A 23,555-nucleotide genomic window follows, 5' to 3' on the forward strand; every position below is an offset into this window, starting at 1 on the left:
CAGGGTCACATCCCCAACGGGAGGGCACATGTTGTCTAGGACGCACAACCCGTCTGGTCATCAGAGACTGAGGCCTTCCATGGCTCCCGGCCTCTCACCCACCCCCTGGGCCCACCCTGCCCCGGCTCCAGCTCCTCTCCGTCACCAGAAGGCTGTCCCAGCTGGTGGCGTGGCTCCCCACTCAGCCTCCAGCCATAGGTCCTCCCAGCACCTGCCTGCCCCAGGGGCTCCCTGCACTTCAAGCCCAGCTCATCTTTAATTTCTCCTCCTCCCCCTCCGCATTCTGTGCATCAGGGACGGTCCCGTCTCAGCCTTGGGAAGCCTCCTTACTTCTTCCTCTCCTTCCCATCCAACCTGTCTCAGTTCTAGTCCTCAGCTCTCCTTCCCTTGCTGGAGGAAAGTGGCGTCTTCCTTCTGCTTGCTCACCAGGTGCTGCTCTGTCCTGCCCATTCCCGCCCCACACCCTCTGTGACCCCTCGTTGCGGTTTCCGGAGCCTCCTCGGTCTGGCCTCAGACCCCCTTCCAGCCTCCTGGCTCGTGCTCCCCTAAATGTCCCTCCTTTCCAAGGGATTGAACCCCCACTTCTGTGCCTTTGTTCTAGCCATCCCCTCAGCCTGAATACCCCATCCCCAGCCCTCCTGTCCTTCATCAGTCCCCTCTCCAGGATCCCCTGATAGTCCCCCTGGCTGGGCAGGTCCCTACCTGAAGGAGCCTGCCCGAGAGTCTCTCCTTGCCGGAGAGGTCTGTGCCCCTATGTGCCCAGCCCAGAACCTGGGGCATGGACTGGGCTGGATGGAGCAGGCCCATGCCCCAATCCACAGGGAGGTCCTAGCCAGGCCCTATGCCCAGCCCCACTGCGTCCCTGTGAGCCCCTCTGTCTCCTTCCCTCCACAGCCCTGCTCTCCTACAAGGGACAGTTAGTGGCCTCGGCCACTCCCAGTGCTGTGGCTGGAACCCCCATAATAAAACACATGGAACCCTCCTAAGTGCCAAGCTCTGTGCCAAGCATTCCACCTGCTTTACCACACTGAGTCTTCGAAACCCCCTGGGGGCCCCGTCACGGACCCCAGTGCACACATAGGAAAATGAAAAGCAGACACGGAAAGAAACGTGCTCCAGTTCACCCAGCTCACAGCCCTGAAGTTGACCTTTGAACCTATCTGCTGCATTGAGTATGTTGGGGGCACGCACACTACCAGCCGGGAGATGAAGGGACAGGCAGGGCACTTAGAACCCGAGTGAAGGCCCTAGAACCTAGAAGGCACTTAGAACCGAGTGATCTCAGCCCAGGAACTGTGCCGGGTGGGAGGTGCTGAATCCAGGGGACCAGGCAGGTGCCAAGGTGGCTTTGGCCAGAGACCTCAGGAAGAAACTCAGGGCCTGCAGCCAGACCCTTGGCCTCCCTTCCAGATGTCCCCACCTTCAAGGGCTCTTCCTGGATGTCCCTGTCTGAAGCACCCAGTTGTTTTCTCTCTGTTGCCCTGGGTACATCTTGTACAGCATTTGTCCCCACCTGACATTATCTATGACTCGGCATTCTCATGGTCTCTCTTCCTTAGCTGTGGGGACCCTGGATTTTTCCCATCACCCTGTCCTTGCCCGAGTGTCAAGACCTTGACCACAACGCAGTTGGGGGGGGAAGCCAGATTGACAGAGTCAAAGCAGAGTGGTGGCAGTGGGGGGCAGGGAGGAAAGGGGGTAGAGAGTCTGAGGCCTGTGGGTCTCTGGTTCTGACAACCAGGCCCCTTGGGTTTACTGTTTGATGGACAGGCCATGACAGGGAGCTGGTCTCCTACTACAAGATGCAAATAGGGGGCCTGGGTGGCTCAGTCAGTTAGGCGTCCCACTCTTGATTTCAGTTCAGGTCATGATCTCAGTTTGTGGGTTTGAGCCCTGCCTCAGGCTCTGTGCTGTCAGTGCAGAGCCTGCTTAGGATTCTCTCTCTCTCTCTCTCTCTCCCTCTTTCTCTGCCCCTCACCTGTACTCTCTCTCTCTTTCTCTTTCTCTCTCAAAATAAACTAAAAAAAAAAAAAAAAAGGATGCAAATAAAGCCACAAGTGTTTGGGGCATATAGGAAGGTAGGCCCCAGAGCCTGGGATTGCCAAGGGCCCATCGCCTGGGACTGCGAGAAGGGGGGTGGGCTGGAGCTGGGCAGAGCCCAGAAAAGCCAGCAGGACCTGAAGGACCTCTTCCTTGCTTCACAGGGTCACTGGGCCGAGCTCCCCTCCCCCCAGCACTCCATCATCATTTCAAGTGATTGGAACCGAAGGGGATCGTTAGCTAATTAAAGCCGAGGCCACTAATTGCCCCTTGTAGGAGAGCAGGGCTGTGGAGGGAAGGAGACAGAGGGGCTCAGAGGGACGCAGTGGGGCTGGGCATAGGGCCTGGCTAGGACCTCCCTGCAGACTGTGTTTTGGAGGGGGGCCCTGTCACAGACTCCCTGAAGTGGAGTTGTGGGATAGAGGACAAGAGTGCCCGAATCAGAGTTCCCATTGAACACCCGCGTGTCACGGGGAACATCCATGCCCACCTCTACCCACAGCCAGCCACCCAGGGTTGTGGGCTGAGGTGGTGAGTGGCACAAAGCCCCCACAGACATCCCGTGGATGCAGCGACAGGCCAGATCTGAGGACAGCCAGCAGAAGACCAGGGGCCCCAGCCCCACACTGGCCCCCCAAGCAGGAAGCCTGGCTGCCAATCTCTGCCTCCCCGCCTCCCCTCGCAGAGATGCCGGCAGCTGGTATACATCCACACGTTCGACAGTACCAGCCTCACCTGGGGCTGCCCAGAGCCCAGCACCAAGCTCCCCCCCACCCCACCCCCACCCCAGCAGGATGTTCCAGGACCTTCCATAGAAACTACCAAAGATGGGTATTCGTTTTCCATTGCCGTGTAACAAACTTCCACAAACGGAGCAACTTAAAACAGCAAATTTATGATCTCAGTTTGTGTCGGTCAGAAGTCCAGGCTCCACGAGGCTGGGTTCTCCGCTCGGGGCCTCACTGGGCTGAAGTCGGGGTTGGTGGGGGCTCAGGCTTCTCTTCCAAACTCACTGGGGGAGCCAGAATCGGTATAGAACGAAGGCGTCCCTTCTTTAGTGGCTGTTAAGTGGGGCCTGTTCTCAGCAACTAGAACTCAACTGCACCCCTTGCCTTGTGGCCCCTCCACCTCCAAAGTCATCAGTGGACAGTCTCCTTGGCACTGAATCCTTGTCATGCTTCGAATCTGTCTTCCTCACCTCCACCAGCCAGAGAAACTCCTTTAAAGGGCCCGAGTAATGAGGTCTAATAAGCTCCCTCTCTTAAGTTCAACTAATTCGGAATCTTAGTAACAACTGCAAAATCCCTTCATAACAGTACCTGGACTTGTGTTTGCTTGAACGATGGGGAGAGTGTGCACATACACTAGGGGCCAGGAAAACCGGGGGGCATCTTAGAATTCTGCCTCCCACAAAGGAGCAAAGAGCAAAGGTAAAAAAAAATTGTCCTGTTTAATCCTCACAGCAATTCTGGGCGTAGATGCTACTATATCTCCATTTTACAGAGGCAGAACCTGAGGCCCTGAAGTTAGGTGACAGTCGCAAAGTCACACAGCTGGTAAGTGGCCAAGCTAGGATACTAGGGTAACACAAGGTCTGATCCAGGCCTTACCGTGTGTTCTTGGGAAAGTGAATAACTTTCGCTTTCTCGTGAAACGAAACGTTCTGAGGCCCATTCCCCACCAACCAGGAAGCCAGATTCCAAGGCCCACAGGGGATCAGGGGGCTCAGGCCTGGCCCCTCCTCAGCCAATGGGCAGGAGGTGTGCCTGATGGGCACTCGTGGTAACCAATGAGATGAGGTGGGGCTGGGGTCTCTGATGTCAGCCATCTAATTGCGGCCATTCTGGCTTCTGCAACCCAAAGACATAATATTACCCGGCACGGAGACTTATGGTTGCCAGGGGGCCCCTGACAGCCACAGGAACCCCAAGATTAATGACCAGGAAATTGCTGTTCACCCGAGCGGGTTGGGCCCCTTAGAGCACAGAATAGGGGATTTCAGACCTTTGCCCAGGGGTGAGGGTGTGTGTTGGGGGGGTGCCTCTCCCACCTCTAAACTCGGGCTCGCCCCTCTCAGGGGCAGGCTCCCGTGGGCTACAGCTCTGGTGGGGGGAAGGGACCGCAGAGGCGGCTGTGGCAGCCCTCTCCCCCTCCCCATGAGGAGGACTATCAGTCAGCCTTGGCGCAGCCCCCCCCCCCCAGAATCAGCCTCCCCCGCCCCCCCGCCCCCGCCCCCATGCTTGAGCGGCCTCCCTCAGTAATGGGGCTTAATCATAACATGCATTAGCTAGGGCCTGCTGCCTGCAATTACCTCTTCAATCAGCCACCCACCACCACCGCCCCCAGCCTCAGGCCACCTGTGGGGACACACCCCTCCCCAGCCCTCCCCCGCCCCCTCCCCAAATGCAGCACAGGGGCTGCAGGCTGTGCCCACGGACCAAGAAGTGACCCCTCCGGCCGCAGTGGTCTGGGAAGGGGGAGGCCAGTGGACAGAGAGCTTCAGCTCAGGGTCACAGGCAATTATTTTAAAAGCCTGTTGAAAACTGTGCCGGTTCCCAGTGCAGAGGGCTCATCCTGAGGGTTGCGCTGCCCCAGGCTGAGGACACGCTTGCATGCACACACGAGTGGTCACACACACACAGATGGGCATGTACCAGGGCACATGTGGACCCTGAAGATATGGGTACTGGCTGTCTCCAAGGTGCAGACGCACAGGGAAGCCCCACCTGAGTGACCAGCCCTCGGCCATCGGGGTGCTTCCCTGCACAGCTCCCCTCTGCCCTGTCCCTAGCACAGACCCACTCATGTCCCGTGGCTCCCCATCCCCAGACCTGGGGCACAGGGGCCCTGAGCTGAATCAGAGGACTTCCTATGCCTTCCTGCCTCAGAGCTGGGGTGGCAACTGGAGAAAAGGGGGAGAAAGACCTGGCGGGGACAGTGGAGGAGGGGACCGCTGTTGTGCGGTGATTCTCTCTAATTGCTGTTTTGCTGAGAGGTAATTAAAATCCCTTTTTATTTCACACGTCAGAGCCCTCACCAGCCTGTGGAGAGGGCGCAGGGGGAGGCCAGGAGGTGGGGGCAATAGAGGGCCGGGCTGCCTGGCACAGGGAGGGGACGGGGAGGTGGCCCTTCTGAGCCCAGGCGGCCAGCCCAGCCCACCTGCCAAGAGGCCCCATGGCGGGAGTCCCCAACCCAGCCCCTCCCCCAGCGGTGAGCACCTGGGGTCTAGTGCTGGCCGGGATCTGCGCGGCCCGCTGCAGCCAAAGAGGCCATGAGAATGAAGTCAGTGGCATCTCCAGAGTGCCTCCTACATGCCGGGCATTTTGCTGAGCTGCTGCCAACTTGCAGAATTGTTGCAAAAATTACTACTCGGCGGATACCACTGTCATCCCATGTGTATGAAGCGGAGGCTCAGATCAAGAAACAGCAAGACCCCCGGCCTGTAGGTGCTGGAACTGGATTTGAACTGGTCTGACCCCAAATTCAGAAGCACTGTGTCAACCCACCCACTCCAGCCCACACAACTGTCCCTTCCTACAGAGCCCACCTTGTTCCACGGCCCTGCCCTGACCCTCCTCAGAGCCCTTGCCCAGGCCCGTGCACCTGTACCTTGCCTGCCACTCTGGACTCCACGGTCCCCTGCTGACAGGTCCTCTGGGGCAGGAGAGCCGGGGTTTGCCCTGTCCCTCAGGACCTGTGGACATGCTCCAGATGCCTGGCAGGGCCAAGAGGCCGTGGCCAGACCAGAGTCGAGCCCAGTGCCCAGCCAGAGTCAGGGCGGAAAGGAGCAAGGCCCCCGCCTTCCCCTGAGCTGGCCGGGGACATGGGTGGGGCAGGTGAAAGCACCCCTCCGCACTGGACCCCCTTTCTCTCTCCTGTTCTTCCCCTTCCCTTGGACCTGGAGTTGCATCACCCTGTCCTTTTCATCCTCCCCTTCTCCACCCCACCCACACCACCATCACCACCCACCATCATCGCCATCAGCATCGCCATCATCAACGTCTCTGTCATCATCACCATCGTCATCATCAAGTACTTGCCACTCTGCCTGATGTGTGTGGGGAGTGGGGGTGGGGGGACGTTGGGGACTGCAGAGGAAGGACCAAAGGGGTCCCGAGACCCACTAGCAGTTACCTCAGCCTCTCAAGGGCAGGCATGGAGACCCCTGTTGTCCATGTAGCTCAGCGCAATGACATATCTATACACAACTAGATGCAGAAAGGGAGGGAGGGCAGAGGCACAGATTAGGGGGACTTTCTTGGGTCTGCAGAGCGAGGCGGGGTGATCTCTACTGCGTGGAGCAGCCAGGCCTGGGGGTACGGAAGGGTCTTTTCATCTTGTATCCCCAGTGCACAGTGCTGGCATTAGGAAGTGCTTAACGTTTAAGGGATGAAAGAATGAATGAAAACATTTTCAGGATTAAAACTGTCCCTTAATAGGACATGACACCCAGTGAGGTAGCCCCCCATCACTAGAGCAATAGGATTAAAACCTCAGGCTCTGGTGTCAGACTAATCTGGATTAAAAGCCAGAGCTACCATTTCCTAGCTGTGCACAGGTCACTGGGCCTCTTTAAGCCTCAGTTTCCTTACCCAAAAGTGGAGCCAAGTATCTGTCTGAGACCCTGAACAAGGAGGTCAGGGGAGAGCCTGGTCCCATGACCAAGCCCCCAGCCTGGAGAGTGGCTCAGGTGGGCAGCTCCTGTCTAAGCACCCCCAGGAGGGAAGGCGAGGGCCAGCCAGAAGCTCTGAACCTCTCTCTCCCCCGTCCTCTTCCAGGCAGGCACCCAGTGACCTCCTCCCCACACCTCATTTCTCTCTCCTGAGGAGCAGCTGGGCATAGCTGATCCCAACAAGACCAACTTCCCAGCCCGCTGCCCAGTGCGGTGAGACACCCCCTTGGGACAGGGCCAGGAGACGGGACAGAGGGCAGAGACTTCAGGAGCAAGGCTCCTGAGGTATCTGGGGGTCACTGGGACACCCAGGATGGGGGCTCCATGGAGGCCAGTGGAATTTCACGCCAGACATAGGTCCTCTCCCTGATACACACTGAGCCACCTTGCCCCAGCCCTTTTTGTCTCTGAGCCTCATTTTCCTCATCTGTAACATGGGAATATTTACAGGACCGACCTCTCAGGTATGTTGTGATGTTGTGAAAGCCCCCAGCAGTAAGTCTGGCATAGACTAGGGCCATACACACGCGCGCACACACGCACACACACACACTGGCGGCTGACCATTCCCTGGGCGTTGCTGGCGTCTCTGGGGAGCCCCGGAGCCCCCTCCCTCCAGCCCTCTTGGCACATCTGTGGCAGGCAGTACACACGGCTCCCCGCTCCTGTCAATGTTCCCTGCCGGCTAATGGGCCAATTTTTTAGCATTACGGAGATTTGGCCAATTTGGCAGCCCTGAGAGAGGCGCAGAGAGTGAACCGTTGCCTGGGGGCGGGGCGGGGTGTGGAAGCAAGGAGGGCAGAGGAGAGGGCCTTGGGAAGGGGAAGGGGCGGCGGGCAGCCCACTTCTCAGACGGCTCCCCGCCGGGCCCCTCCAAGTCCTGGGCAAGTGGGGTGGAGCCAGGGGGCAGGCCTCTCGCCCTCCGCTCGCCCTCCTCCCACCCCTGCATAGGCCCCGTGCTATGCACTTTGCATATATTTTCTTTTAATCCTCCAATAACCCTATGCGGCCAGTTCTATTATTTGCTCCAGCCTTCCTGGTGTGGAACTCGGGCTCAGAGCTTGCCCAAGGTCACAAAGCCAGGAACTGATGGAGCTGAATGTGAGCCGAGGCTGAAAGCCAGGCCTTTTAACCATGAGTGAGATCAGTTTTTAGCTAAAGGTGCAGAATTAGGCCAGGACACCTTTCCCCCACCCCATGCACCCCCCCAACACACACACACACACACACACACACACACACACACACACTCCAGGAGTCTCAGCCTCCCAGGCTGCTCAAGAGTCCCACCAGGCACACGTGGACCCTATGTCTTTTCCCCCCTGACTGAGGGTACCTCAGTTCCAACACCCCTAGACCCAGCATCTCTGCAGGAAGAGCCCTGAGGTCCACAACTGCCAGGCATGGGCAGGGATCCCAGCCCAAAGCTGGGCTCTCCCCTCCTACCCAGGCTGTGGGCTGGGGCCCCCATGCCAGCTGTGGCTTCTGGAGTCCCTCCTGGGGTCAATGCCAGGCTGGAAGTGAGCATCAGCTGTGCCCTCTACCACACACTCTGGGCCCTTTGGGAGCAAGGAGGCAGATCTGCCAGGGAGGATCAGGAGGGGAGTGGAGTGGAGGGGCAGGGGAGGGGACTGCCTCTGAGCAGGGGGAGGGGCTGCTGTGCTCTGTGCATTAAGCGATCAGAGAGCACAATATTTCATTGCCGGCAATCGCAGCCAAGACATCAACTACTTGGGGAGAGCAGCCTTAAAAGCCTTTTGATTTTATTTCTTCCACTTCATTTTTTTTTTTCCTTTCCTTGCTGGTGTCCTTGACAATGCCTCCCTTCCCCCTCTGCTGCCCCTTCCTCAAAGCCCCGTAGGAGGCCCAGGAGCCTGAGTAAAGGCGGAGGCCAGGGGCCAAGGGCCTGGGGGCCTGCAGGCGTGCATGTGGGGACACGTGTGTGCACACATGTGGCTGGGATACTACTGTGGCTCCCTGTGTCCCTATGTGTGCAACCTGGGCGCCACTGTGTGCCTGTCTGGAAGCATGCTCCACGGGCATATACCTGCGTGTCCAAGTAGGCCCCGTGTGCACATATGTGTGCGTGCCTGGGTGTGTACGAGCACGCGTGGACCTCACTGTGCACGCCCTCACCAGAAAGCTCCACCAAGGTAAGAGACGTGGGGGGCAGGGCCAGGGGAGGGTGGCAGATTCAGAGGGCAGACAGGACAAGGGCGGGGAGGAGGGATGGAGGGGTCGCACTTAGGAGTCAGCCCAGTTGGGCCGAACCGTGGACCCAGCGGAGACCCCTGAGGCCCAGGGCGTCCCCCAGAGGAGTGGCGCGTGAAGACACAGGTGCGCACACCGCGGGCGCCAGCAGGCACTCACTGCAGAGGCCGGAGGGGGCCGGGTCGCCGCGGGACTCCTGGCCGGGCGCCCGTGACGTCAGCGGCCGTCCGTGACGTCACCGCCCCGCCCCCGCCCGCCGGGAGCTCCATCTCCGCCCAATGGCAGGCGGCGGGGAATCGCACATCTGTCTTGTCGGGAATTAGTTAATTGAATCAAGCGGCCCGAGCTGCCGCAGCGACCTCGGCCCTGGCCCAGAAGGAGGCTGAGCTGCCGGGAGGGGGAGGCGGGGAAGGCTCAGCCTGGAGGCCGGCGTGGGGGAGGGGGCCTACCTAGACTGGAGCGTGGAGACCGAGCTCCCTCGGGAATATGGGTCAACGTCCGGCTCAGCCCCTGCCCCAACCCAGCGAAGACCGGGACCGAGGGCCTGGCGCCAGCCGGTGGAGCTGGCGGGCTGGGTGCGGCCCGGGCCTCGGGGCACAGGGCGGAGGGGTCTCTCCCTCCCCCAGGCCGCCCCTGGCCCGCCGCCCTCGGGCCCGCAGGCTCCCCCTCTCCGGGCACCGGCCCCTCGGGCTTGGCCCCTCCCTTCTAGCCTCGCCTCCGCCCACCGGTGCCGAGAAACGCTGCAAATTCCCGTGCCCGGGGCGCACGGTCTCCCCACCCCCGCCCTCCCCGGAGCGCGTTCCGGGGCCTCTCGGGATGAGCCGCCGCCGGGCCATTTGTCCCTTCAAGCGCCAGGGAGATTTCCTCCCGCTCCGAGCTCCATCCTGTCCCCCTGGCCCTGTGTCCCCTCGGGGGAGGGGGGAGGCCTCCGGGGACCTGTTCCGAGGTCTCCCTCCCTCCCTCTCCGCACACCTCCACCCTTAGTCACCCTCCCTCTCTCACTCGTCCCTTCGATGTGTCGATGTGTCAAGAACCTGGCGCTCAGAGTCGGGGCTCCAGCCCCAGCCCTGCGTCTTGTGAGTCTCTTGCCAGACTTGAGCACAGAACCTCTCTGAGCCCAGTTTCCACAACTGACACTGGGCAACAATAAAATGAACCTAGCTCATTGGGTAAAATTAAACAAATGCAAAAGGCATGGGACATATCTGGTTCTGGTAGCCAGTGCATTGTAGTTTTGTAAGCGGAGGAGGCAGAACTATCACGAAGGGGTGGCGTCTCTGGAAGAGTCCCTGGTGACTTACTTGATGCCAGAAAGCACGGCACTGAGGCCTGTGGCCATCTCTAGGGCCAAGGCGTCTGGGTGGGGCCACTGCTGGGGTCCTTCATGACGGGGAGGCCCAGACACACTAGGCTCCCCCAGGACCCAGGCTTTACTTCCCTCATCCCATCCAGGCCCAACAGTGCCCCACTGGCCTTCTCTCATTAATTCCACACCTTGGCAGACTCCTTAGAGTTCCATGGATTGTCAACTTTATCCTAAGTACTTCATCCTTGAGCAGTATCATCTCCATTTCACAGAAGGGAAAGGAGAGTTTCAGAGAGGTTAAGTGACTTGCTACAGACTGCACAGCTATGACCTCACATAGCCAAAATGTGAACCCAAGTTCTCTGGCCTCAAATGTCAGCCACTCTCCACTGCTCTGCCTCCCCCTCCGAGGACCACTCAGTTGCTAGGAGACAGCAAGCCAGTGGTTACTATGGGAACCTGGCTGATGTGGAAAGTGGAAAGAGTTGGTGTCCAGACAGCAGTGGGAAGGCTCCAGGTAGGCTCCACAGCCCCCTCCTGCCCCTCCCATGAAGGCAGCGCTTGGCTTTCAGCTCTGGGGTCTGGGTTCCAGGCAGCAGGTGCTCAGTGACAAGGCCAGAAAGAGGGGTGATGATAGCAGGTTACTCTCGACACAGCCCCCAGACCAAGAGCCCTGGTGGAGGATGTGGCCTCAGCGATGGAAGTGAGGGGCAGACAGGCCAGGCCAGAGAGCCTCTCACTCCTTCTTCCCCCAAATGGCTCCAGTCACACCAGCTCTGCTGCTGAGGGCAGTGCAGAGCTGGGGGGCGGGGCGGGGGGGAGGGCAGGGAAACCAGAAGGAGGGAGGGCAGGACCACGGTGGGGAACAGGGAACGGAGCCGTGGTGAGTGTTCCAGACGTGAACGAACACCTCCGTGTTCTCATCTGTAACAGGGGGGTGACATGAGTCCCTCTCCCCCAGCTACTGTGTTGAGAAAATGAACCAAGATACAAAGCACCATGACTGACAGACTTCACTAGCTGTGTGGCATTGGGCAAGTCACTTAGCCTCTCTGAGTCCCTGTAAAATGGGATAATAACAGTACCTACCTCATAGGGATGTTGTAAGGATTATGTAGTGAATCCACGCAAAAGGGCTTTGAACAGGGCTTTAAGGAACTATATATAGTGTTGGCTGTTCTATTTTTACACTAAATGCTCAACAGTCCCCAGGGTGTAGAGGTTCCTCTGGACCCCTCTCCTCTTTTGTTTCTCTTCCTCTCTGAGGAGAAAAGCTCCTGGTCCCCCTCATCCCTTGCTGGGCCCTTTGAGGAGGAGCAGAACCAAGACACAGGACTCGCAGAGGCCTCAGACCTCCCCTACTCAAAGTTCAGGGACTCGGAGCCTGGGAGGCTGGGGTGGGAGGGAGGAAGGAGGCGGCGCTGGCCGCTAAATTTGTTCATCCTGACTGTCAGTCCCTTAATCTGATCCCCGAGGAACAACGCAGAGGCTTCACTCTGGATGACAAACGAGGAGGGGAGAGGCCTGCCCTGCCTGGACTCTGGGTGAGTAATGGCCTTGCATTAAGATATTAGGCCTGGACGAGAAGAAATGTGCTCTCGCTCCCTCTCTGCTCCAATAAGGTCGGGGAGAGGAGGGGGCTTCCTGAGAGCCAAGCCCTGGGAAGGCTGGGGGCTGCTGAGGGGGTTCAAGAGAAGATGTGGGAAGTTGTGGGGGGGTGCACACAGAGAGAGAACAACAGACACAGATACAGCAGAGACAGAAGAGACGGGGGGAGGGAGTCAGACAGTAATAGAGACACAGGCTCGCTGAGAGACAAGGTGGGGGGGGGCTGAGAGAAGGAGAGAGGGACAGAGAGACAGATAAGGACTTGGGGGGTGGTGTGGAGAGAGGCGAGGATGCCATATGTCCCTCTTACTGGATCCTGAGCCTCTGGGCTGGGGAGGCACTGGGGGGGACATCCTACTGGCTGAGTCTGGGGGGCAGGGCCTCTGGCCACATGGAAAGCACCCTTCCCGGGGCAGCCCACTTCTTGGGGGAAAGGGGACCAGACCCCAGTGTTCTGGCCCCGAGCACCAGTGCTGCTTGAGAAGCCCCTACCTCACCCAGCCCCAGGGCCCCCATAGCCTGAGTCCCATGATGCAGGGCCTGAGAGTTGGAGGGACCCCTGGAGGCGAAGAAGGAGCCAGGCCCAGAGCAGAACTTAGAGACGGCATGGCTCAGAGTTGGGCCAAGAGCCAGATGGACCCAAGAGACCACGGGGCAGCCTGTCCCTCTGTCCCCATGTGCAGCCTCCCCCGGCACTCTAGGAGCTGTGCTCACGTACCAGCTCAGACAGCAGACCTTGCCTGCCTGGATTCAAATCCTGCCTCTACCCTTTCTGCGGTGTGCCCCCCAGCAGGTTGTGTGACCTGGCTGTGCCTCACATGTTCCATGCCTGCAAAGTGGGGTGATTATGGCCCCTGCTGCGCGAAGCTTCTGTGAGGGATCCCTGAGTCACGCCCTGTGAGATGCGTAGAATGGACCCTGGCACTTGCTAATGGTTCATTGAACTTCACAGATCACGGTTGTTTTATTTCCCCCAGGCCCCAGCCAGGACTGTGTAAGCGAGAGGATACCTGCACCCCCTTTAATCCCTCAGCGGGGTCTCCCCAGTGGGGAGACCAGACCTGGGAAACATGGCTCACCTTGGTAAGCCATCAGCCTCTCCACGCCTCAGTTTCTTCATCTGCAAAATGGGCATGCCTTTAGGCCTAGTGAGGCTAGTGCATGTAAGCACTTAATAAAGCCTGCAGCGGTGGGGCTCAGATGGCCCAGCCCTCTGCTCTGAGGACCTCCCTGACCTGGCATGCACATCTGCATGGTCATGTACACGTGCGTGCACACGAGCTGGGGAACAGTGAAGACGCTCCCAGAGGAGACGCTCAGAAACGATGATGAGGTAGGTGAAGCCCCCGATCCCAGGCCTAGGGGCCCCGTGTACTGGGGATTAGGGGTAGGAAGCCTAGCACCCCACTCTCTGCGCCCCCTCCTTCCAACACCACCTTCACCAGCAGCCCTGGCTTCTGGTCCCACTCAGCTTCCCAGAGCTGCACTCAGATGCTCCACTTGATTTAATGCTCTGCCAGCATCATTTTGAAATTCGTAGTAATTGTTAAACAAGGGGCCCAGCAAATTATGCAGGTCGTCCTACACTTTGCTCCCTAGGGATTAAGCTCCCAAGCTGCCCTGGTCTGTGGCTTGAGCAGGGAGGGTGATTCAGAAAACAAGAAGGGGCTGCCTTAGGAAAAGGGGGTGGGGGGGGGGGGGGAGGACAAGGCGGAAAGATCATGGGAAGGGCAGAAAACGCAGGAGGTTCACCTCTCTGAGGCCCAGAAGAACGCCAGGCAGCGCGGCGGCGCCCTTTTGATGGGGGGGCCTGAAAGAGGGGACTTGGGGGGTGGGGGGGAAGGGTCAGACTCCCATCAGCTGGGGGTCTACTGGGTTGGTCACAGTCAGAGATCTTCGATTGCTCCAAGGTCTCCCCCCACCCCGAAGCCTGGGTTCGAGTCCCTTGTCCCAGATGTGCGACCGTCTGGTTTTACTGAGCCCCCCCAAGCCTCCTTGGGACCTGGTGCAGGGCTTTTCTGTCCTTCAAGTCCCGCGTCTCTCACGGAGCGCCACCAGGAGGCGCCCCGCACCTGCTCTGCCCTCCCGAGCCGGGACGCCGGGCCCATCCGTCGGGAGGAGGGGCTTCCTGCGGGCCCGGGGTCGGGAGAGAGCGCCGCTTACAGCCGGGGAGCGGCCCCGGAAAGAGCGCGTCTTCGCAGAGCCGCGCACCCTTCTTCTCTCCTGAACCCCCATCGGGTGGCGGGTGTTCCACCAGACACGTCACGGTGCTGGTCCCCCCCACCCCCACCCCCTCCGTCCGCGGTCCGCTGCTCCGTAGCTCGGGTCGCTCCTCCAGGCCCCGCCCGTGAAGTCCTGGGCCTTCCTTGGAGCACAAGGCCAAGTCCGGGCCTGGTTGGGGCCACACGTGCTGAGCCTCAGATCCCTCCCAGAAGGTTGGGTGTATTAGCTAACTGTCCCCAAACGTGTTTTGTTCAGAGCGGGCCAGCGCTTGTGTACCAGCTTGAGGGCGGGCCTGGAATCAGTAAAATTTAACTAGCTCCTTCCCCGGGCGTTTCTAGTTGCTGAGATGCCATCCAGGAGCCCTCTGCCCTCCAGGAAGAAACAAAGACCCTAAAATATGATTTTACAAATATTTGTTGGCTGTCGATAATACTGCCCCAATTGCTTCAAAAATTGAAGCAATACAAAGTAAAAAGCCTTCCTGCCATGCTGTCCCCATGTGCCCGGTTTCCTCCCACATAACCCCAGATGGCTACTTTTATTAATTTACTGTATAGTCTTCTAAAGAAAATAAAGATCTATGCTCTTATTTTCCCTCTTTTCTTACACAAAAGGAAGCATACTATGCACGCTGTTCTGCATTTTGTTTTCACTAAATGTATCTCAACATTCTTTCCGGAACAGTAGATTCCTTGTTCCTTTTTCACAGCTGCATAGTATTCCACTGTGTGGCTGTTTGCAGTTTATTTAACTCCGCCCTTTCTCCATGAGTCTCTGGGTTGTTGTTGCTTTTTTTTTTTTTTTTTTTGCTCCCGTTAACAACAATGCAGTGAACATCCGTGTACCTCCATCATTTCCTAAATGTGCTTTTGCACCTATCTGTAGGATAAAACGCCCTAAGTGGAGAGCCAGTTGTGGAATAAGAGTGCTTGTAATTCAGGTAGGGACTGAGCCGGTGTGTCGGGTGCCCCACACACAACGACAAGACTGTTTTTCAGCAGCCTCACCAACAGAGTGGACTGTCAGGTTTCTGCATTTTTGCCACAAGTCTCCTTGTGTCGGGTGCCCCCAGAAAGCCTGCCTTGACCTCCAGACTGTGGCCCTACCACCCATTTCCCCCCAGCACTCAGGCCTTCTCCTTCGCAGCACCTTGTGCGTTTGAGAAGACTTACACATTATGTCATTTTCAGTGTTTGCCTCTAGGCTCCATGCAGGCAGAGACTGTACCCCAGTTCCCAGCACAACACGGGCACCTCAGAGGTGCTGAATACCCCCTTTGTTGGCTGGGATGGCCCCCTGTGAGCACCGGACCCGAGGAGGCACTTTGCCTGGGTGGCCTCAGCTGTGCCTCTGAACCACTTTACGAGGGAGGCGCAGACACTAGTCCCATTGAGCAGATCAGGATACTGAGGCTCAGACAGGAAGTGATTTGCTCAGGAACTCAGAGCTGGCCAGTAGGGAAGCCCCTTCTCCTCAGCCCTTGTCCCTCCTTCTGAGATCCTAGCGTTACTTTTTCCCTCCTCTGGCCCATGGGAACCCCCCATTTCCAGAAGCAGTCGGACCAGGTCAGGGTAACTCCAAGCTCGGGGTCAGCCCCCTCCACACCGCCTGCAATGATGCAGAGCCATGCTGGGGGCCGGCCTGAGCCCCGGGGGGCCTCTTCTGCCTGCGGGCTCAGCCCCACTGTTTGGTGGCTATGCCAGGGCTACGGTGACCCCCGTGACTATGCAGCCATCAGAGCCCCTTCCCTGAGGCCCCACGGCAGCGCTGGCTTTGTGCCCGACTGTCACTCTGTTCCCCAGCGGCTCTTCGCGGCGGCTGCCTGCCTCCCTGCCTCCCATTAATCATGTGTGCAGGATTTATTTTCTTCAGCAATTTATTTCAGCAAATGCAATCTGGGTGTGCCCGCAGGTGGGCAGGGTGCTCTGTTGCCGCCAGAGTCACGGAGCCCGGCTCTATAGTCAGGCTGGCAGGCGTGATTCGCCACCGCCCCCTCCCCGCCGTCAGTCAGCAGGCCTGGCTGAGCCCCGGGGTGGGACGTGAAGGCCCCCAAGGACCGGCCCACCCCCGCATCACCGTGACCTCAGCGTCCCAAGCAGCCTGAAAGAGCTTGCCTCACTTTCTTTACCGGGGCTTTGCTGCCCCTACCAGGGTTAGCTGGTTAACGGGGCCAGGAGATGAGCCCCCAATATTCCCACCCTGAAACAGGCATCCAGAGGCATTTCCTGACCTGGGGAAGGAAGGGGCCCTCCCCCCCGAACCCCTCCTCCCTGGCGATGCTGGACAATTCCTATGACAGTCACAGAGCCGCCCCTGTCGCCACACCTATAACATGTGTCCTCCTTCCTGTGTTCCCTTTGGTCACTCTTGGCCTCTTTCTCTAGCCTGTCAGCAGGATGAGGTGGTCTGGGCCTGAATAGCCCTGAGGCAGAACAGGAACAGTGGTGGGGGAGTGAGGGGGGTCTGCTTTGTTATGATTTCAAGTGCTGAGTTAGTGCCCCCCCGGTCGTCTGTCCACTCTTAGCCTTGGAAGCAGAAAGGACTGGGGGCAGCAGTGGTATGGGCGATCTACCTGGCACTGGCCCTCACCAAGCCGTCAGCAGCCCCTACCCATGCCTCCCACCCCCACAGCATCCTCGGGGGTGCAGGCCTCAGCACCTGGGCACCTGCTTCCTCCCTTGGTATCCGTTAGGCCCAGCGCCTGGCCTGGCTACCTCTAATGCTGCAGATAATTCCTCCTGTCGCAAAGCCATTACCCTGCAAATGGGCTGCGCTTTAGTGTGTGTGTGTGTGTGTGTGTGTGTGTGTGTGTGTGCGCGCGCGCACGTGCGCGCACGCGCGTGCCCGCGTGTATGCAGGAGAGGAGGCGGCTGCAGCAGGCAAAGCGCCTTGTTTATGCCTTACCGCCATAATTGTCTCAGGAGATTTATTGGCTGCACCCTCTGCAGGCCCCCTCCCTCTGCCCCCCAGCCTCTGGTCCCCTGCCCAAGCTGCTGGCCTCTGCTGGTCCCCAGGTGATGGGGCCTGGAGCTCCGTGTAGGGGGCACAGGGGGCAGGATGTGCCCAGCTGGAATGTGGTTACGGAGGGGCCCTGATGTGTGTGCACTCCCCTTCTACTCCATGCCTGGTAGCTGGACTCAGACAGGGGACAGTGGCTGAGGCCCCCCTGACATGGCCTTCCAGATCTCAGGGGCCCTGGGGGTGCAAGATGGGTGCTGGAAGGACTTTGGTGTCAGGCATCCGGGCCTTGATTTCTCCTATGCCTCCTCGCTCCCACTCCTCCTGGCCCCTCGTCTCTGCCGGCTACTTTGTCCATCGTTGCAGATCTCGCCCACCCCCAGATGTCATCACAACTGCTCCACCTTGTCCCCTCCTGCCCCTCTGGGGCAGAGCCAGGCCTCCTGAGGAGGGGGCCAAGCCCTCCACCCTTTCGAGAAGAGCCTTCCACCTTTGTGTTGAGCCCTGGGCAAATCCCGGCAGGTTGACACAGTCAGAAGGCACCTGTGGACTCAGGAGGAGGCAGGGCTGGGCAGTGGTCAAGGGTGTGGCCTTCAACAACAAGCAGGACTGCTTTTAGTCTCTGCTCTTCCAGTTTCTATTGGTGTGGTCTTGGGCACACCACTCAGCTCCTCTGAGCCTCAGTGGCCTTATCTGTAAAATGGGTCTGATAACACTTACCTCAAACAGTCATTATAAAGTCATTGTAACACATCGAACCACAGGAAATTGCCCTATATTCAACCAATTTTTGGCATTAATATTTATTGGATGAAACACTGCAGGAACAAACTTTGTATCATTGATAAGTTTCCTCCTCGTGCCCACACGGTTCTTGTTACATTCTTCATGTTTTACATTTGGCTAAATGCTACCTGCTGGTTTTAAAGAATTCAAGCGAGGCAAGGAAGCACAAAGAAGAAAGCAAAAAGCAAAACAAAATAAAAATAAATCTCCCTATCAGAAATAGCTGTAATTAATGAATAACCACCATTTCCAGTAATCTCTTTTTGCATTGATGCGGATAAGACGTTTAGAGAGATAAATTGATAGAAGTATTGCTATAAAGGGACCTGATTGAATATTTTAAATGTAATGTATTAAATCTAATTTCGGTTTATCTTAACAAAAGAAAATAAACGGAAGTAACACTGAAGGAAACCACATGACTCCAGTAAATATCTCTTCATCAGAAAGACCGTGTTTTCTAAAAAGATCATCTCATGGTAACAAAAAGATTTGAAAGCAACAAGAAAAATTATTGATTAGGGATAATCGATCATGTAGGAGAAGAAGAAATGTGAATATTACAGTCGAAATCGAGGGCATTAAATTAGCAAGTTTCAAAGAATCACAACTGACAGCAAAATAGAGAAAAGGGAAGGAAAACGTATGGAGAGAGACCACAGGAAAGAAAGACAATAGACACAGAAGAGAGGAGGCAGGCAGAACCCTGGAAAGGGTTTGCATTCTTTCCCCCACAAGGCCGAGCAGTGGTATGCAAAATTTTGCACCTTTTCAACTTAAAAGAGTTTTGCCTAGACACCCTCCTTCTCTAAAGGTTTCCATCATGTTTAAATGGTAAAAAAAAAAAAAAAAAAAAAAAAGAATTTCTGGCATGTTATAAATATTGACTCCCCCCCCCTTTTTTTTAGAGAGGGAGAGCAGAGTGGGGAAGAGGGGCAGAGGGAGAGGGGGGGGGGAGAGAGAGAGAGAGAGAGAGAGAGAGAGAGAGAATCTCAAGCAGGCTGCATGCTGGGTGGGGCTCAATCCCATGATCCTGGGATCATGACCTGAGCCAAAATCAAGAGTCAGAAGCTCAGCTGACTGAGCCACCCAGGCTTTTAGATAAAACTGTTACAGGTCTTGGGGAGCCTGGGTGGCTCAGTCGGTTGAGCGTCCGACTTCGGCTCAGGTCATGATGTCACCGCTTGTGAGTTCGAGCCCCGCGTCGGGCCCTGTGCTGACAGCTCGGAACCTGGAGCCTGCTTCGGATTCTGTGTCCCTCTCTCTCTGCCCCTCTCCCCTGCTCAGGCTCTGTCTCTCTCTCTCTCAAGAATAAATAAAACATTTTTTTAAAAAAATGTAAAAACTGTTACAGGTCTTTTCTGAATGGACCTGACCATTTCGAAGAACAGAATGGCAATTTCACATGGTGCAACCGGGGAGGTGAACCGCCCAGCCCAGAGCCGGCCTGCAGCGGCACTCACCCCAGCAGCTGTCGTAGCGGAGCGAGCCTGCGTCCTCTATAAACCCAGGTGACCTCGCGCTTCTTCGTTTCTGTTTTCCTGGAAATTTTTACAAAATTCCTTTGAACTCTCCAACTTCTCTCACTAAATGAAAATAAGTTGGGGTCTCTGATTAAAACAGAAAAGCCGATATTCCGCCCCCCCCCCGCCCCCCACGGATGCCAGTGGCCAAGGTAGAGGGGTGGCCCCACAGGAGAAGGGAGGACTGGCCTGGGAGGAGGGGAGTGGTGGGGATGACCCCCTTCCCCTCCCAAGCCCTTCAGAAGAGGCTGACGGGAAAGGGTGGTGAGAAGGGGTGGAGCCCGAGGAGATTGTGGGGTGTGTACAAAATGCTGCGTTCTGAAAGGGGGGCGTGGGAGTGGACTGGATGCACCCACGCTCTGTGGCTCCTGCCCGGAATATTGGGTGAAAAGCGAAGTGGGAGGCCAGGGGTCTCGCCAACCTCAGAGAGCCCCACGTGCAGGTTCTAGGACATTCCCATTCTCAGAGACCCATTCAGCCTGCGGCGGGGGGGACAGCCCCTGCCTCAGCAACCCCCGCCCCAGGCAGCAGCCTTGCCTCTCCCTCTTAAAGTCAAGTTCAGCCCAGAGGGAGGGGGAAGGTCAGGTCACAGTAGCAAGTAGAGCTGACAAGCTGAAGGAACCAGGCAATCCATGAGGAAGGCCCCACAGGGCCAGGGAGCCCCCTACACAGACACCCTCTGAGCGAAAGGCCACACACAGCCTGGGGAGCCCCACTCCCCACCACGGCCCTGTATCCCATTCTCTCTTGTCCTCTGGGCTCCCACATCTCCCGTGCTGCCCTGCGGGATCAGGCCCTCTCTGCCCTCGCTGTGTCCATGCAGGGAAATAGCATCCTATCAATTCCGGCACACTCATCAAGTGCTGATCTAGAGCAATGACGATAACTCCGCCAGCCCTTTGCAGGAAGCCTAACAGGTGTTCTTTAATTCTCCCAGAGACATGGCTGTTATCATCCTATTTCACAGATTGAGAACTTGAGGTTGAGAGAGGATGATGGGTATTAGTTTCCTGGAGCTGCTGTCACTGGCTTCAAACGACAGAAATTTGTTCTCTCACAGTCCTGGAGGCTAGACGTCCAAAATCAAGGTGCCGGCAGGAGGTACCTGGGTGGCTCGGTTGGTTAAGCATCTGACTCTTGGCTTCGACTCAGGTCACGATCTCATGGTTGTGGGATGGAGCCATGTGTTGAGCTCCGGGCACCACGCTGGGCTTGGAGCCTGCTTGAGATTCTCTCTCCCCCCCTCTCTTTCTGCCCCTCCCCTGCTCATGCTCGTTCTCTCTTCAGAATCTGCATCAGAATCTGGCTCGTGGCCGCTTTTGTGCGTAGCAGGCCACTTTGGATCATGGCTGTGGGTCCCTCTAGTCTGTCCAGAGACACTGCCCCCGAAGGTGGCCTGCTCGGCTGTTAGCTGAATCTCCTTCCTGCCCTTTTGCCCACTCCCCCGGCAGGGGCCAGGAGATCAGGAGGGTTTGGGGTGGAGGGAGGGGTGAGCACATCACGGCAGAAGGGGCCTGAGGAGGGATGAAGAGGAAGGTCATCCCCAGAGGACAAGTATAGAGACCTAGAGCGACAAGTGTCCGGGTCTCTCCTTCCCGTTTCCAGAGGCCCAGGATCCCCCCACCATCCTCGGAACACAAAAGCAGCCTCTGTGCCGGTAGGAAAGCTACAGGGCTGGAGCTTCCTCACATGCACCTGCTGGACTTTTCCAGAAATATCAACAAAGGTCCAACTTTCTTTCCATCCCTCTTTTGAAGCAGGAGCTTGGGGCTGAAGCGTTGCCTGCACCTGTGGGAGGGGTCGAGGTGGGCGGCTGTGACCACGGGGGGTGTGGGTGGAGAAACCGGGGGCTGTGGATGCCACTAAAAGTCGCCTCCAGGCCCTCCTTCACCCTAGACAGTCATCCTGCCCCTCCCACTCCCCAAAACAGGGCAGCAAAGAGGAAGGGATGCGGGGAGAGCAGAAGGGGGAAGTCCCCAGCTCTGCCGGGTCCCAAGATCACCAACCGTGAGAGATGCTCGTGCCATCCGGCCCCCAGAAGATGTCACTTGTCTCTCCCGGCTACGCTCCAGGGAGAAGGACAGCACTGCACAGACTGGACATAGGTGTGCAAGGAGGGGGCCCCAGCCCCTGCACAGGAGGAGCTGAGGGGGGAACAGGAGACGCCAGGACTGCTTGGGACGGGCTGAGGTTCATGTGCAGGAGGCAGGTGATTTGACGCTGGAGCCTGAAGAGGGGCCAGTACTGACCATCCATTTCTTCAGTTGTTTAACAAACACAGTGTGTCAGGCTCTGTTCTAGGTGCTGGGGACACCACAGGGACGAGGCGCAAAGCCCTGCTCCCCTGCGGCAGACAGACGACAAATAACCAAGCTCACAATTGCAGAGGGCTCTAACCAGATTGTTGGGGAATCTCGACTGGCTGGGAAATAGACGTGAAATTGTTTCATTCTTCCAGGCACTGCCCTGGGCAGAGGCTGCTTTCCGGCTGGAAGCGGCAGCTCCCTGGCCAACACCCGGCCAGATTCTGAGCCTTCTCCACCTGCCAGGTTAGAATCTTCTCTTTCTGGGCATTGCCCGGTGAAACCCCAGTTTCTCGCTTGATGCAAACCTCTTCTCTCCTCCCTGTGCTCAGGTGGACCTTCAGAAGCTCTATGCCGATGAGCTGGTGGGTGGAGGGCTCCCCTGGCCCTCAGTTCTCCACTGTTGCGTAGGGAGAGAGAGAAAGAGGAATCTGCTCCCGACGTTCCTGGGCCAGGGAGCCCCAGAACCACGACTCCTTTTCTGTGAACAGTACCAGGGGTCCAACTTGCTCACCAACGGAGTGTTCACTTGGGGCACTCCCCGTGCTCAGCAAGGCCCCACACTTGGTTTAACATGCTGCTGCCATGGTCTCGAAATTCTTAACAATTGTGGAACAAGGGGCCCTGCATTTGCATTTTTCACCCAGACTGTTACAACGTACGTAGCCGGTCCTGCCTGCCAGACATGCGTGTTACAGCTGCGTCCAGCTGGCCACATCACTCCACACTGCGCCCCGCCCCCAACGCTGCAACAGTCCCCAAAAGCCTGAAGCCGCAGACTCATCCACTCTCCAGGCCGGCTCTCCGGGCTGTGGGCACACGTGAGATTGCCCTCTGTACGTGAGGGACCAGGAACCTCAGGGTGCGGGTATCAGCCTCTCCTCACTAGGCAGGCCCCACCCCACCATCCTCAGGAGCCCCCCGGGCCGGACGGCGGGTCCCCTGGCTAAGCTGAACTCCAATGGGACACCGAAATGCCAGCCTCTCCCTCCTGCCAGCTCCCTTGATTCCTGAACAAGGGATTCCTTCATCCTTCCGGGGTCCCTGCCCTTCCTTCCAGCTCTGCTGCAGACGTGAGGGAAGATGCTCTCTCCCTCAAATCTGTGCAGTCCCCAAGGCTCTCCCCCACCGGCCCCCACCTCTTCTCCTCTGCACGTGGGCGAGGGCCTTTGGGGAGGATGTGGGTCTGACAGGGCCCGGCCGTGAGCCCTGCAGTGACAAGGAGGTCTGGGAGGGTCTGCCACTCGACTAGCCTGTGGGAGACCCAGCCCCTTGGGACAGGCAAGTCCCCACCAGACAGCCGGCAACAGAGCAGCGACTGCTCTGAAGAAGGTGCCAGAGGGGATGTGGCAGAGAAGAGGACACGCTGTCGGGACAGTGGCCATTCCAGTGGAAGAGGCCGAGGACGACCAGGAGGACCAGTCACCAGTAATAAAAAAAGTTGCACGAAACGTGGGTTTCAACCTGGTTCTCAAGAGGCGACCTGAGGAAGTGGATGAAACTGACCAGACTTGGGGTATATGTGGAGGAGAGGAGAGGGGAGGGGAGGGCAGAGGAGGGGAGGGGAGGAGAGGGGAGAGGAGGGGAGGGGAGAGGAGAGGAGAGGGGAGGGGAGGGCAGAGGAGGGGAGGGGAGGAGAGGGCAGAGGAGGGGAGGGGAGGAGAGGGGAGAGGAGGGGAGGGGAAGGGAGGAGAGGGGAGGGGAGGAGAGGGGAGGGGAGGGGAGGGGAGGAGAGGGGAGGAGAGGAGAGGAGAGGAGAGGAGAGGAGAGGAGAGGAGAGGAGAGGGGAGGGGAGGGCAGAGGAGGGGAGGGGAGGAGAGGGCAGAGGAGGGGAGGGGAGGAGAGGGCAGAGGAGGGGAGGGGAGGAGAGGGGAGAGGAGGGGAGGGGAGGAGAGGGGAGAGGAGGGGAGGGGAAGGGAGGAGAG

The 23,555-nt window shown here is 57.9% G+C and overlaps 1 long non-coding RNA gene across 6 annotated transcripts; it reads left to right on the forward strand.

The window, feature by feature from the left end:
• Positions 1–8,636: 8,636 nt before the first annotated feature.
• On the forward strand, positions 8,637–23,081 carry LOC111561920. Of its 6 annotated transcripts, none has more exons than XR_006583626.1 (6): positions 10,662–10,746; positions 11,684–11,773; positions 12,815–13,170; positions 19,159–21,432; positions 21,786–21,876; positions 21,963–23,081. It is a non-coding gene; the product is annotated as an uncharacterized LOC111561920 (long non-coding RNA). The 6 variants fall into 6 exon arrangements; XR_006583625.1 differs by having other exon boundaries at positions 19,159–21,053; positions 21,258–21,876; XR_002744961.2 differs by having other exon boundaries at positions 10,680–10,746; positions 19,159–19,315.
• Positions 23,082–23,555: the final 474 nt, after the last annotated feature.

This window comes from Felis catus, chromosome C1, assembly GCF_018350175.1.
Source record: "Felis catus isolate Fca126 chromosome C1, F.catus_Fca126_mat1.0, whole genome shotgun sequence".
Taxonomy (NCBI): domain Eukaryota; kingdom Metazoa; phylum Chordata; class Mammalia; order Carnivora; family Felidae; genus Felis; species Felis catus.